Genomic DNA, 15,537 nt, shown 5'->3' on the forward strand with positions numbered 1-15,537 from the left:
CACTTATGTACTCAGACAATAAATCTGAAATCTCTCTCTCTCCCATCTCTATCTCCCTATCTTTCCCTCCTTCCTATCTCTCTATTTGTCCCTCTCTCCCTATCTCTTTCCCTCTTCCATATCTCTCCCTCCCCATCTCTATCTTTCTTTCTCTTAACCATCTTCCTATCTCTTCCTCTCGTAACCCTTGCTATCTCCCCCTCTCTTAGCCATCTTGTTATCTCTCCCTCGCTCCCCATCCCATCTCCTTCTCTCTCTCCCTCAACTCTCTGTCACTCCCTCCCTGTCCTCTCAAAGCTCAATTCATTGGTATTTACCCTCTCTCCCATCCACCTCTTTCCCTCCCTGCCACCTCTGTCTCTCCCTCACTCCCTTTCACCCCTCTCTCCCCCAACCTCCCTCCCTCCCTCACAACCCCTCTCCTCCTTCACACCTCTATCTTCTCCCTCCCACCTCCCTCTCTCTGCTCTCCCTCCCATCTCTTTCTCCCACCTCTCTTTCTCTGCCATCTCTCACCCTGCCACCTCTCTCCCCATCTTTTTCTCTCTGCCCCATCTCTTGATCCCATCTCCCTCTTTCTCTCTTCCCCTCTTGCCCTCCCATTTCTCTTTCTCCCTCTCCCCTTGCTCTCCTTCTCCTCGCTCTCTCCTTCCTTTCCCTTTATTTTTTCTTCTTTAGCTGATTATATGTTGAATTAAATACTTTAAATGACCCAATTCTAGATGTGGATTCTATACTGCCCTTTATCATTTCTTCAGTTTGATTGTTAAGAAGATGCACAGTTATCTGTCCCACTCACACAATTGGCAGATGCTTTGAGTGATACTGTCTTAATATCACATTGGGAGCAACTTAGCATGCAAAATATTCCACAGAAATTCTCTGCAAGTTAATGAAATGTTTGTCTACAACAGTGGTTCTCAACCTTTTTCTTTCCATTCACATACCACTTTAAGTAATCCTTATGCCATCGGTGCTCTGTGATTAGTAAGGGATTGCTTAAGGTGGTATGTGAGTGGGAAGGGCAGGTTGAGAATCACTGCTCAAGACCCAATTGTTACTGAAATATTTTGCTTGAGAAAAATTGCCATTGGGCCATTTCCTTTGGAGTTACGAAACCATGCACATAACAAGTCAATTAGGAACGATTAAAATAGTGGTTTTCAAACTTTATCTTCCCACTTACATACCATCTTTAGCAATCCCTTACTAATCACAGAGCACTATGGCATAGGGATTACCTAAAGTGGTATTTGAGTGGAAAGAAAAAGTTTGAGAAACACTGATTAACAGTATATTGCCCATTAAGTAATGCCCTCAATATTTCTTTTTATAAATGAGTCAGTGTAGTTAGATGTGTCCTTCTTGATGTCACAACTGAGCCCTTAGAAGGGAATTCAATATTTTTTGAATATGCTGATATCGCTAAGAAAGTCACAAGATTCTGAGAATATACATTTCCAATCTCCAAAATCAAGTGTTTTTGAAGATAAATTCATGTTTATTATCATGTGACTGTATCAATACAACCAAACAAAACGGTTTCTTCCAGACACAGAGCACACAAACACAACAAATAATACTAACATATGTACATAACATATAGAACAAACTAAATATCTATAAATATTTTGGAATAATTTACTCATTTTATTTTCAGAGACCCAAGGATATCAGTTACACAGGTCGACATTGATGATTTTCATGTACTCAACCAAATAGAAATTTTCAATACTTCTGCAATTGCCTCTACAGACCTGAATCCAAATGTTATTCTTACTTGTGACCACATCCAAACTCTTTGCTTAGGGATGTATCCCTAAAACATGTGTGTAAGTGGGTTAATAGGCCATAATAAATTGCTCCGACTTTACAAATGAGGAATAGAATATACGGGATAATCAATGAAAATGTGCAGAGATTAACGGAAGGAGAAGGAAATGAAAAGAATTGACTCAGTGGAATTTCTTGTGTATTTTTTATTGAATGACAACATTGTTTGACTGGTTTAATGTATACTAGATTTTGTACTTTAAATGGACGGGAGGGGGGAGGTAGGGAGGGTGGGATGGGAGGAGGGAGGGGGGGGAGAAAATGGCACTGTATATGTTTGAAAAGGAAAAAGTGTGTATCATGGTTAATGTGGTTTATGGTGTGAAAAATAAAAAATTTTAAAAAAAAAGAAAATGTGCAGAGAATATAGGTATATTTGGGCAGAGCAGTCTTGTGAGCCAAAATGGTGTTTTACTGTACTGTATCTCTAAATTAAAATTTAAAAATTAATTTTAAAAATGAATTAGGGTAGGGAAGGATTGGTATTTTTGAAAGTGGCTGTTTGATGGTCAGTGTGTGGATTCAGTGACCACCCCCTACCCCCATGACTCTAAAGATGTATATGCATGGAGATGATTTCAGTGTTTATTGTCAAATCCACATTGAGATTCTGCTGGTTTGGACAGATATTGAAAGGTTGCTCAACAAGAAATTTAGCCAAAGCAAGGAGTGCTAATCTATTCTATGGTCACCTTAGCACTTCATGTTCTGCTATTGAAATTTATAGAAATTATTTAAAGGTGTTTAAATCGGGATTTCCAGATTTGGCAACAGATAAAAAAAACATTTAAAATTTAAAAAGTTGTAAAAAATGCCAACAGAACCAAAAAGAGCCTAAAAATCTTCTAAAACTGCCAAAACTCGTCAAAAGTAATTTTCTGTCACCTACAGATTCAACAAAGTACCAAATATCTGCTGTTTGGTGCTAAAGGAGCCAAATCTGGCAATCCTGGTTTAAATGCTAATAAAAAGAGTAGCATTGATAAATTAGAAAGAGTAGTGATGGAGGAGCTTTCAACAATAACAGGACTATGACAAAAGGTCATTAATAAACCAGGAGAGTAGATAAATAATTGGCAAATACAGTTCAGACCAGGTATAAGTGCAGCAGTATTTGACCAAACAAAATGTAGGTGGAATGGTTAGTGTAGCGGTTAAGACAACATTATTACAGCGGCAGAGATCAGAACTGGGGTTCGAATCCCACACTGTCGGTAAAGAGTTTGTCTGTTCTCCCTGCATCTGTGTGAGTTTCCTCCCGGGGCTCCGGTTTCCTTCCACCATTTGAAATATACCAGGGTTGTAGGTTTATTGGGTGGCACAGGCTCATGAGCTGTAATGGCCTGTTACTGTGCTGTATGTTTAAATTTAGATGTCATTTATTATTTGGAAGGTGTGTTTGCAGGAGGTGAGGAGTAATTTGTGGGAAGGGCACAAATTCAGATATACCCATCAGATATACAAATTGCACTCCCAGTTCACAAGACCAAATGAAAAGTAAATCAAGTAAAGGAGATTTTTTTTCTAGAGGGTTGAAATTACTAAGTAGGGAGGAATATATCACACTATGATTGACCCATACTTAGAATATTGTATATCACCCTATTATCATATTACAAAGAGGACATAGAAATAAAAGAACAGATTTGGTCTCTTGTAAAAAGGCAGCAAAATGGTAATCTAATGGAATACTTTGAAAATATTACAAGCTTATTGCTTTCATTGCAAAATAGTCATAAGAAATTTTCTGTTAGAGAATACAGAAGAACCTTCTTCACTGAAGGAGTGATAAGAATGTATATGAACAGCATATAATGCTTGCAATGGAAAGAGAATAGATGGTTACAGTAACAGAATTCGATGATGGCAGAACAGAAATGGCAGCATGAGCTGGCGGGGCAAAACAGCGTATTTCACTGCCATTCATCCTGTGTAAAATTGGCAAAGAATCATTACAAAAAGGAAAAAAATGGAATTAAATTACAAAAAAACATAATCAATTGTAAGAATTTATGCAATGTGTTATGCAATGAGTGGGAAATTTGTGAAATAAAATGTGAGTCAAGGGCAGAAAATAAGTTATAATGGAGAAATGAAAATAGCTCAATGGTTCAAATTTCAAATGATAGAATGCAAAAAAATGAACACAGTGGCCCAAGCTGTAATGAAAATTCAACAATAGAAACAAACTTGAATTCATGAAATTATTTAACAAAGTCAATGAATAGAAATAGGAAACAATGATATTTTCTCCTCTTGACAGAATGTTGGCACATATACAGTCAGGACACTCAATTGTTCCACTCCTTTATGCCAACCTATTTTCTGGAAAAATATTCAACATGCTGCCAGGAGTGTCCCACCAGGGTTCCCAGCTCAACTCACTGGGCAGCAGTTGGAATTTGGCTGCAGTCAACTTTGGATATCGTTGAAGGCCGCCAGTGGGCAGATGCTGTTGAACCTAATGATTGTTTCCAATATTTTCAGTCACTAAGATTGTAATTCAGATTTACAACTCTAATTAAGATTTTTACATTTAAGACTATAATTCTGTTCCTGCATCATATATAAAACATTTCTGACAAACCTGAGCATTTGGGAAAAGAGATGTGTTGTTACCACATCTTCCCTTTCCCTTTGAAAGTCACTAACCTCATTGTGGATTCACTTTCATAGGTAACAGAGACCTGGTATCTTCCTCAGATAAAAACTATTTATATGTAATGCATGAATGACAATGGCAAGGGGCATGTTTCCCCACTGTGAAGGAACTGCCTTGTGGCCAAGTTCGTTCAATTCTCCTCCAAACAGTCTCATTGAGCACAACTTCTCTTTTCTTGGTCTAGGAACACCTTTTAGCTCCATGGAAGCTGTAATTGATGTACACTAAAAACCTGGAAATTCATTGGGTCCAGGAGATGCATCGAAAAGGATCACTTCACACTGAACATGGACCTGCTAGAACAAAATGCAGCTGTGCTAAAGATAAAATACAACGGGTGCTACTGTATTGGCCTTACACATTTCCCTTTGCATGCCCCCCATCCCAATTGGGGAGCAGACATCAGAAAGTACAAGGGCAAGTCTGCAACTATGTCCAGATCTGGGAAATCCCAGAGTAAAAAAAGATCAACTGAATGTAACATGGGAGGTCTGGTTAGGGATTGAATCAACCCTTCATTCTAGAACAAGAAGTCTAACCTTGAGCCAAGGAGTAACTGAGGCATTAGAGATTGTGGAAATCTCTGCCGAGCTGTCAGTCTTCCTCTTGCCTAGCCTTGTTTAACTGACATTGGCCATCTACCATTAAAGACACTCCCCTTGGGTATAACTGTATATGCACCCATTGTCTTTCATTATTGTACCATGAGTTTCTGCTAATAAAAGCCATGATTATTGTTTGACCACATCATCTTTGTCTACTTCATCAACTGGCACTTCAATTTTATTAGCAGAAATGGATGCAGCCCTCGAGCCAGAGCGGCTGATAATCGACCAGTCTGCCCCGAGGACCAGAGAAATTTTCAACCACTGGATTGCTGGTTTCGATTACTACATGGCTCAAAACAACGTGGTCAATGAGGTGATACAGTGGGGGCACCTGAACTCTCTGCTGAGTGAGGTCCCTTTCGCCGTTACGCAAGGAGCTGCCACTCTGGCTATAGCCCATGAACGTCTGACTGCTTACTATGCAGGGCCACGGAATGTGGTGCTTACTTGACACCAGTTGCTGACTAGACGCCAGAAACCCGGGGAAAGTGATGCTGCCTGTGCACTAGCCCTCGACTTGCTGGCAAACGAATGTGATGTCAGGGCAGTTAATGTGCAACAACACCGCAATGCCTTGAAGCTGGATGCTTTAGTCAACGGTATCGACTCCAGTTACATCCATCAGAGACTGCTGGAGACAGAGCCCCTGACCTATGGCCGAGCAGTCACACTATCCAAAATACTGAGTAGTGCCATGCAGTCCAGTGAAATGCTAGAAACCGAAAAGGAAACATCCAGGAGTGCTGGAACCCCGAAGGAAAGAAAATGGCGAACCCCTGGCAAATGCTACTTCTGTGATAAGAGCTGGCACCCCAGACAGAAGTACCCGGCTCGATTTGCTACCTGCAGCTATTGTGGGAAACTCAGCCACTTTGCTAAAGCGTGTAGGGCAAAAAATACTCCCACTGATAAGAAGAAGAGAAGCCCCAAGAAAAGGAGCTGCAGGAATGGAAGACAACTGTGAAAAAGAGGAATCTTCAGACGAGCCGGCTGAATCAACTTCAAGTGGCGGCGAGGTGAGATCAGCACAAAGTTCCCCTGTGATAGCTCAATTGACTGTAAAGCTTAGGGGTTATTATGGACTGGAACGGTCGACTATGAAGGGGGAGATGAACGGTGAGACTCTCAATTGCTTAATAGACTCAGAGAGTACTGACAGCTACATCCACGAGAAGGTCGCCAAAGCCTTAAATTTGCGGAGATATCCAGCAAACCAAAAGATATCGATGGCTTGTAGTGAACAGGGTACTCAAAAACTGTGCAGGATAAGTATAAAGTTATTTTGAACTTGCAGGGACATTGCCTTGCTGATGTTTGGCTTTTTGTAATGCCTGTGCTCTGCGCTCCTGTGTTACTGTGGTTGAATATTCAATCTCAGATGAAAAGTGTAGTGTTAAATTTCGATGGGCCACTACCCACACTTACAATCCCCCGCACTAGTTACTGTGATCTGTCCATACTAAAGATCAAAGCTCCCTCCCTGTTCAGTAATCTATCTCCTGAGTGTTGACCGATTGCCACTAAGAGGAAAGAAGATCGCGAGTTTATTAAAGCTGAGACCCGGAGATTGCTTAAAGAGGGGGTGATTGAAACCAGAAAAAGTCCGTGGCAAGCCCAGGTGGTAGTTTTGAAAAATCACACTAAGAAACGACTGGCTATTGACTACAGCCAGACAATCAACCATTACACTAACTTGAATGACTACCCCCTGCCACGCATCAAATTAATCAGATAGCGCAATACAGGATGTCCTCGACTCTCGACCTCAAGGCAGCTTACCACCAAATCCCCATTAAAAAGGGAACAACCCTATACGGCCTTTGAGGTTGATGGAGGGGGGGGTGGTTATACCAGTTTAAAAGGGTACCTTTTGGAGTCACTAACAGTGTGTCAGTGTTTCAGAGGGAAATGGATAAGATCGTTAGAACGTATGAGTTACAGGGTACATTTCCCTATCTGGATAATGTCACTATCTGTGGGAAGACACAGAATGAGCACGATAGCAACTTAAAGAAATTCCTAGCCACAGCTAAAGAACTCAACCTTACATTTAATGAGGGCAAATGTGTTTTCAATGCAACAGAGCTACCCATTCTGGGTTACATTGTTCGCAAGGGTGAAATTCACCCCAATCCTGAAAGAATGGCTCCCCTAGACTCAGCAAAAGGCCTTAAAAGGTGTATGGGATTCTTTTCCTACTACTGCGAATGGGTTCGGGACTACGCCACGAAGGCACGCCCTCTGTTTGACACTAAGTCTTTTCCTCTCTCCCTCCAATGGCCTTGAAGGCTTTCGAGAGAATTAAAGCTGATATTGCCAAAGCTGCACTCTCATCCATTGACAAGGATGTCCCATTCCAAGTGGAAACTGATGCCTCAGATTGTACTTTGGCAGGAACCCTTAATCAAAAAGGCAAACTGGTAGCCTTCCTCTCCCGCACGTTACACGGACCTGAACTTAAGCATCCTGCCATTGAAAAAGAAGCCCAGGCTATCATTGAAGCTGTTCACTATTGGAGACATTTTCTAGCTGGCAGAAAATTTATCCTGATCACTGATCAGAAACCTGTAGCCTACATGTTTAATACTAAACACAAAAGTAAAATCAAAAACGATAAGATGGCACCCTAGCGAATAGAACTCTCAACTTACAATTATGAGATCATGTACAGACCTGGCAGGTTAAATGATCCCTCTGACACATTGTCACGAGCTGCTGCCGGTGCTCAGCTTGAAGGACTAAAGGAGATCCACAGCAGACTGTGCCATCCAGGGGTCACAAGATTCTTACACTATATAAGAGCCAACAACCTTCCTTACTCCCTGGAAGAAGTCAGAAAACTGACTAAAAGCTGTCCTATTTGCGCAGAATTAAGCCTGGGAACTTAACATCCCAGGGTATACGATATTTAGGAGGGATCGGCAAGAAAGAAAAGGGGGTGGGGTAGTATTGATGGTGAGAGAAGGGACCGACACGATTGACAGAAAGGATATCAACTCGGAAGATGCGGAATCTATATGGGCAGAACTGAGGAATAGCAAGGGGCAGAAAACGTTAGTGGGGGTGGTATATAGGCCTCCAAATAGTAGTGTAGAGGTGAGGGAAGGCATTAAAAGAGAAATTAGAAAACCGTGCAATAAGGGAACAGCTGTCATCATGGGAGACTTTAATTTGCATATGGATTGGACTAGCCAAATTAGTAAAAATACTGAGGAGGATGAATTCCTTGAATGTTTACGGGATGGTTATCTAGACCAATATGTCGAGGAACCAACTCGGGAGCAGGCCATTTTAGATTGGGTATTATGCAATGATAAGGGGCTAATCAACAATCTTGTTGTACGAGGCCCTTTGGGTAGGAGCGATCACAATATGATCGAATTCTCACTCGACATGGAGAGTGATGAAATTAAAACCGAGACTAAGGTCCTGAATTTAAATAAAGGGAATTATGATGGTATGAGACGGGAGTTGAGTAAGATTGATTGGGTGGTGTTTATGGGGGAGTTGACTGTGGATAGACAATGGAAAGTATTCACAGATCTAATGGAGAAATTGCAAAAATCGTTTATACCGGTTTGGCATAAAAATAAACCAAAAAAGGTGACTCAACCATGGATAACAAGGGAAATTAGAGACAGCATTAGGTCCAAAGAGAGAGCATATCAATTGGCCAAAAAAAGTACCACAACCGAAGACTGGGAGCAGTTCAAGATGCACCAAAGGAGGACAAAGGGATTAATCAAGAGAGCAAAAATAAATTACGAAAGTAAGCTTGCGGCAAATATAAAAACCGACTGCAAAAGCTTTTATAAATATGTCAAGAGGAAAAGATTGGTGAATTCCAGAGTAGGTCTTTTGCAGTCAGAATCAGGGGAATATATTATGGGGAATAAGGAAATGGCAGACCAATTAAATTCTTACCTTAGTTCTGTTTTTACAAGAGAGGATACAAATAATCTCCCAAGGATGTTGGGAAACATAGAGACTAATGCAAGGGAGGAACTGAAAGAAATCAGTATCTCTAAGGACATGGTCTTGGGGAAATTGATGGGATTGAAGGCAGATAAATCCCAAGGGTCTGATAATCTACATCCTAGGGTACACAAAGAAGTGGCCATTCAGATAGCAGATGCTTTAAGAATTATTTTCCAGAACTCGATAGACTCAGGATCAGTACCCATGGATTGGAGGGTAGCTAATGTTACCCCACTATTTAAAAAGGGGGGTAGAGAAAAAGCGGGGAATTATAGGCCGGTGAGCCTTACATCAGTAGTGGGCAAAATGATGGAATCCATTATTAAGGATGTAATAGCGGAGCATATGACTAGCAGAGAAGGGAGTCAACATGGATTTACCAAAGTAAATCGTGCTTGACAAATCTATTGGAATTCTTTGAGATGGTGACAGGTAAAATAGATGGGGGAGAGCCAGTGGATGTGGTGTACCTGGACTTCCAAAAGACCTTCGATAAGGTCCCGCATAAACGACTGGCTTACAAAATCAAGGATCATGGGATTGGGGGCAAAGTATTGATGTGGATTGAGAACTGGCTGGCAGGTAGAAGACAGAGAGTTGGGATAAATGGCTCATTTTCTGAGTGGCAGGCGGTGCCACAGGGATCTGTACTGGGACCCCAGCTGTTCACAATTTACATTAATGATCTGGATGAGGGGATTGGATGTAATATCTCCAAATTTGCAGATGACACTAAGCTAGGAGGGGTTGTGTGCATGGAAGAGGGGGTCAGGAAGCTCCAGTGTGATTTGGATAAATTGAGGGACTAGGCAGATACATGACAAATGCACTACAATGTGGATAAATGTGAGGTTATCCACTTTGGTAATACAAACCGGAGGGCAGATTACTATTTGAATGGCAATAGATTAAGAGATAGGGAAGTGTAGAGAGACCTAGGGGTACTTGTACACCAGTCTCTGAAGGCGAGCATGCAGGTATAGCAGGAGGTTAAAAAGGCAAATGGTATGTTGGCCTTCATATCAAGAGGGTTTGAGTATAGGAACAAGGATACCTTACTGCAGCTATACAGGGCCTTGGTGAGACCACACCTGGAGTATTGTGTGCAGTTTTGGTCACCTTATCTAAGGAAGGATGTTCTTGCAATGGAGGGAGTGCAGAGGTGATTCACCAGGCTGATACCTGGAATGGCAGGAATGACTTATGGGGAAAGATTGGCAAATTGGGATTGTACTCGCTGGAGTTTAGAAGATTGAGAGGGGATCTCATAGAGACATATAAAATTCTGGTAGGACTGGACAGAATGGATGCAGATGGGATGTTTCCAATGTTGGGAAAATCCAGAACCCGGGGCCATAGTTTGAGGATAATAGGCAAACCATTTAGGACCGAGATGAGGAGGAATTTCTTTACCCAGGGGGTGGTGAATCTGTGGAATTCATTGCCACAGAGGGCAGTAGAGGCAGGTTCATTAAATATATTTAAGAGGGAATTAGATATATTTCTTCAGTATAAGGGTATTAAAAGTTACGGAGAGAAGGCGAGGACGGGGTACTGAACTTTAATATCAGCCATGATCTCGTTGAATGGCGGAGCCGGCTCGAAGGATCGAATGACCTACTCCTGCTCCTATTTTCTATGTTTCTATGTTTCTAGAATGCAAACCACAATACTTTAAAGCTCCAGAGGCCACTCTCATCAAGGCAACCCAACCTTTTGAGGGGATCAGCTTAGATTTTAAAGGGCCTTTACCTTCCAAAAACAAAAATGTATTTTTCCTTACTATAATCAACGAATATTCAGTTTCCCTTCGCGATACCCTGCCCTGACGTCTCAACAGCGTCTGTCAATAAGGCACTTGACAGCATTTTCAGTATTTTTGGTTTTCTCAGTTATATTCATACAGACAGAGGCTCAGCATTCATGAGCGCTGAACTGCGCCAAGCCCTGTTACGCAAGGGGATTGCTACCAGCCGCACCACGAGTAACAACCCACAGGGCAATGGGCAGGTTGAAAGGGCTAACACCACAGTCTGGAAGACTGTTAACCTTGCATTAAAGACACATGGTTACCCTGTTACCCAGTGGCAGGAGGTGCTGCCTAAGGTGCTACATTCTATTCAGTCTTTATTGTGTACTGCAACAAATCAAACACCTCATGAACATATGTTTGCTTTTCCTAGGAAATCAGGAACTGTGATGGACTGGCCAGCCTGTTTATCTGAGCCTGGAACCGTACTGCTGAAGAGCCACGCTTGGATGCGCAAAACACACCCTCTAGTCCAACTATTTCAGCTACTGCGCACTAACACCAATTATGCCCATGTTAAATTCCCAGGTGGGAGCATGGACACTGTACCCCTAAGAGATCTGGCCCCGCCTGGTTCGCCCCTTCCTCACACTCCTACTCGGAATGATCCTGAGAGGTTGGACTCACCCCCCCCCCACCCACCCCCAGCCTGTGACCCCTAGTAAGCATTCAGATGGCCATACTGAGGCCCCACTGCCTCATGCTAGTCCAGAAGTCCGACCTTCTCACACTACCGACCAAGTAACTGTATCAACACTGCCAGCTCCCAAAATTGTAATGCCAGCACCTGTTCCAATTAGAAAATCCACCCGTATCCGTAAACAACCCGAGAGGCTCCAGTATTCATAAACATCTCATTATATTCCGATTGCTTTGCTAGATACTGGCCTTGTTTTGGCTGTCAGTGAATTCTCAATGTCATTTATTGTATTAATGTATTGGGCTTGCAGTAAATTGCCTGCTTGCTAAAAATTTTACCTAGCAGCTGTCCCTTTGATTTTAACCCTTCTTCTGCTGGGGAATCTGTGGTGAATCTCTGCGGAGCTGTCAGTCTTCCTCTTGCATAGCCTTGCTTAACTGACATTGGCCGCGTATTATCTCTACCATTAAAGTCACTCCCCTTGGATATAACTGTGTATGCACCCATTGTCTTTCATTATTGTACCATTAGTTTCTGATAATAAAAGCCATGATTATTGTTTGACCACATTGTCTTTGTCTACTTCATTAACTGGCACTTCAGAGATAAAAAGAGGAATCAGTTATGTGTTGGGGCTAGAACTGGAAGGCAACGCTCTGGGTGTGGGATGAGGCACGGAAAAGAGGGCCTGTCTGAATATCAGCGGGTCAAAGGAGGCCCCCATTTGAAAATAGAAGAAGATGGATGCAATAAATGTCTTACCAGACAGCACTTAAAAAAATTCTCTAGGGTAATACTCTTTTTTAAAAATTTGCCTTTATTTTTTTTTCTGTGTTGCCTGATGCCCGTCTTTCACAGATTTTCCATCTCTCTGGTTGCTAATTTAATGCCTCATTCTAAGATATTCAAATTAATCCCATTAATCATGCAGTATGCTTTTTATCTCAACGATCCAGTGATCTCCCTCAACTTTCTCCCTTTAACACAAATGATCTCATCTGAATACCAATTTTAAGCATAGTGGTCTTCCCCAGTTGCTACCTTTTCAGCGTACTTGAAGCTGAAGCAGGCCAGGCAACGCCTTGTATTTGCATAATGAAGATTAAAGTTGACATTTTATATCAAGGCCACTTTCCTTAACTCATATTCCTTGAGTTACTTAGTATCCAAAATATTTCAAACTTAACTACACTCAAATGAGCCTCCACAACCTCCTGGGCAGAGAATTCCAAAGATTCACTAACTCCAGGTGAGAAGCTATCTTCCCATCTCAATGGTTCTGCACAACGAACCTGAGGAAGTATCATCCTTACATTTACCTTTGCAAGAACGTTGCATGTTTCAGTGAGGTCTTTTCCTCTGAACTCGAGACCATAGCCCTAGTTTGTTAATCTCTATTGACAGAATAATCTCACTACCAGAAGCCAATCTGTTAAAATTTGTCTTATTACAAGCATAACCTTTCTTAGGTCAGAGACCATGTCTCACCAGAGCTTTTTTAAAAATCTCAGTTAGGTATCATTATTTTTGTGGACAAATCCTCCTGCAATGGAAAACAATGTAGCATTTTCTTTCTAAATTGCTTTCCTCAGTTTATTCATTTTTCAGGATCGGGGTGTTACTAATAAAGTGAGCATTTAATGCCCATTCTGATTCTCCTCACGTGCTTGCTCACTTCAGAAGGAATTTACGAGTCAATTATATTGGCACGTTTCATTTTTTTAAAATTCCAGATGCCAGAATCTGAGATGAAAACTGAAAATGCTGCAAATATTCAATGTTTCGGGTAGCATTAATGAAAGGCAGGGCCTGAAATATTAACTCTGCTTCTCTTTCTTCCCACCCCCCCCACCCACCCCACCCACCCCCCACCCCCCACCCCCAACACAAGATGTGGCCTAGTCTGCAGAGCATTCACATAATTTTCTGTCTATATTGGTAGGTCACACCAAGCAAAGTTTGAAAGTTCCCTCCCCTTAATGATATTAGCAAACTGGACAATCTATTGGCTTTGTATTTGATGCACCATCGATAACCACAAAAGACTGAGGTTTTGAAACTGACAGGCTTTTATTGACTATAGACTAGAGCAACAACCACCCTCATCGACTGATCATGGCAGGAGACTGGGGAGCATGCAAAGGGGTAATGAGTAGGATCAGTCTCAGGAGGCGTGTCCAGCCAGCAGTAGCCAATCTCAGCATAACAGTGGTTTACCACATTCAACCTTCCTTTTAAAGAAGAGTCTTAAGGGGTGAGAAAAATACCCAAAATATTTTGCAAGTTTGTCGGGGGGTCTCCTCTGCTGTAGCGAATGACATGGTATTAGTTGGGGTGCTGCCATGGCACCCTGGGCAGCTTGTGGGGCTGGTTTGTCATCATCGGTTACAGTTCTCTGGGGGTAACGAACGGGTGAAGGGATGTGGGAGTGTGGCACTAGTGCATCATGGGTGACAACAGTTGCCGGGGGTGAAGTGTCAGTTGATGTTCGATCATGGTGGGAGGGGAACCTGATGGTGCCAAATCCCAGATGGAGACGTGTCCTCGCACCTTTTGGGGAAGCTACGTAGGTGTACTGCGGATTTGCGTGGAGGAGGTGAACCCTCTCAACCAGTGGGTCAGTCTTAGCTTTACTGGCGTGCTTCCAAAGCAGGACTGGTCGCAGGGAGGTCAGCCAGGCAGGCAACATAGTCCCAGACATAGACTTCCTAGGGAAGGAAAACATACATTAATGAAGTGTATTGTTAGTGGCCGTACATAAGAAAGACCATACGAAATGGAGTGTGCCTGGGAGGATCTCTGGGAAATGCAGAAGCCCTGTGAACTCAGGCCAGGAGGATGGTTTTCCAGACTGTGGCCTTCTCTCTTTCTATCTTTCCATTCCCTCTGGGATTGTAGCTGGTGGTTCTGCTCATGGTAATTCCCCTGGCCAGCAGGTACTGCCACAGCTTGTCACTCATGAATGAGGTCTCCCGGTCGCTGTGGATGAAGCCGGGTACCCAAAGAGCATAAAGATATTGCAGAGGGCCCTGATGACTGTAGTCGTGGTCATGTCTGGGCAGGGAATACTCATCGACGATTGTGAATAAGTATACGTTCCAATTTGAGGAAGGGAAACACCCCTTGAAGTCGATGTTCAGGCACGCAAAGGGGCAAGTAGCTTTGATCAGGTGCGCCTTGTCCAGATAGTAGAAGTGCATTTGCACTCAGCACAGACCTAGCAGTTTTTGGTCATTGTTCCGACTTCCTCGATGGAGCATGGTAGGTTCTATGCGTTAATGAAATGGAAGAACCTATTCAGTCCGGGGTGGCAGAGATTGTCATGGAGGGTCTGCAATCTGTCCATTTGGATACTGGCACAAATGCCATGGAATAGGACTTTTATGAGCCCAGAGGACCACAAAACCCAGCAGCAATAGATATTCACCAAGACAAATGGTTACTTAAACAAAAGTTGCTTTTAATTATCTTTAAACATGAAAACAGAATCACACTTTAACTTATTCCTATTGACTTAACTAACCTAACTTAACCCCCTTCTAATTCTAAGTGCATGTGTATATAAAGTGTGTGTAAGTTCAGAAAAGGTCTCTCTCTCAGTATTTTAAATAAGATCTGTTTTAAAGTGTTTGTATGTGATCTAATGTTACAAACCCTTCCAAATTTATCTCCAAAAACATATCTATATACTCTGTCACAGGGCATCTGAGGGCTCATTAAATTTGCCAGGTTGCTAGAGGATATCGTAATTATAGGTGAACAGTTCGATTCTCCACCTGAGGATTTTTATCATTCTTGATTTTTTCCCTTCTGCTTATTATTGAACATGAAGGCAACCACCTGCTGGCCCATGAGGAGGGTGAAGCATTTTCCAGCGAGGTAGTGCCTCCAGTCTCATTGTCGATCCTTGCATCTGATGAAATGGTGCAGCCGAGATAGGTAAACTGGTTGACCGTTTTGAGTTTTGTGTGCCCGATGGAGATGTGGGGGGGCTGGTAGTCATGGT

The 15,537-nt window shown here is 42.4% G+C and overlaps 1 protein-coding gene across 2 annotated transcripts in view; it reads right to left on the reverse strand.

The window, feature by feature from the left end:
* The window catches only part of LOC138751598 (cyclic AMP-responsive element-binding protein 5-like), a 422,160-nt gene that overhangs the window by 342,099 nt on the left and 64,524 nt on the right, over positions 1-15,537 (reverse strand). Inside the window, exon 3 of one of the 2 annotated variants that reach the window (XM_069914110.1) lies at positions 14,082-14,239. The exons of the other annotated variant lie outside the window; for it this stretch is intronic. The gene's annotated coding sequence lies outside the window, so the exon portion shown is untranslated. The remainder of the gene's footprint in view (positions 1-14,081; positions 14,240-15,537) is intronic. 2 annotated transcript variants of the gene reach the window in all.

The sequence above is a fragment of the Narcine bancroftii genome, chromosome 1 (genome assembly GCF_036971445.1).
Source record: "Narcine bancroftii isolate sNarBan1 chromosome 1, sNarBan1.hap1, whole genome shotgun sequence".
Lineage (NCBI taxonomy): Eukaryota > Metazoa > Chordata > Chondrichthyes > Torpediniformes > Narcinidae > Narcine > Narcine bancroftii.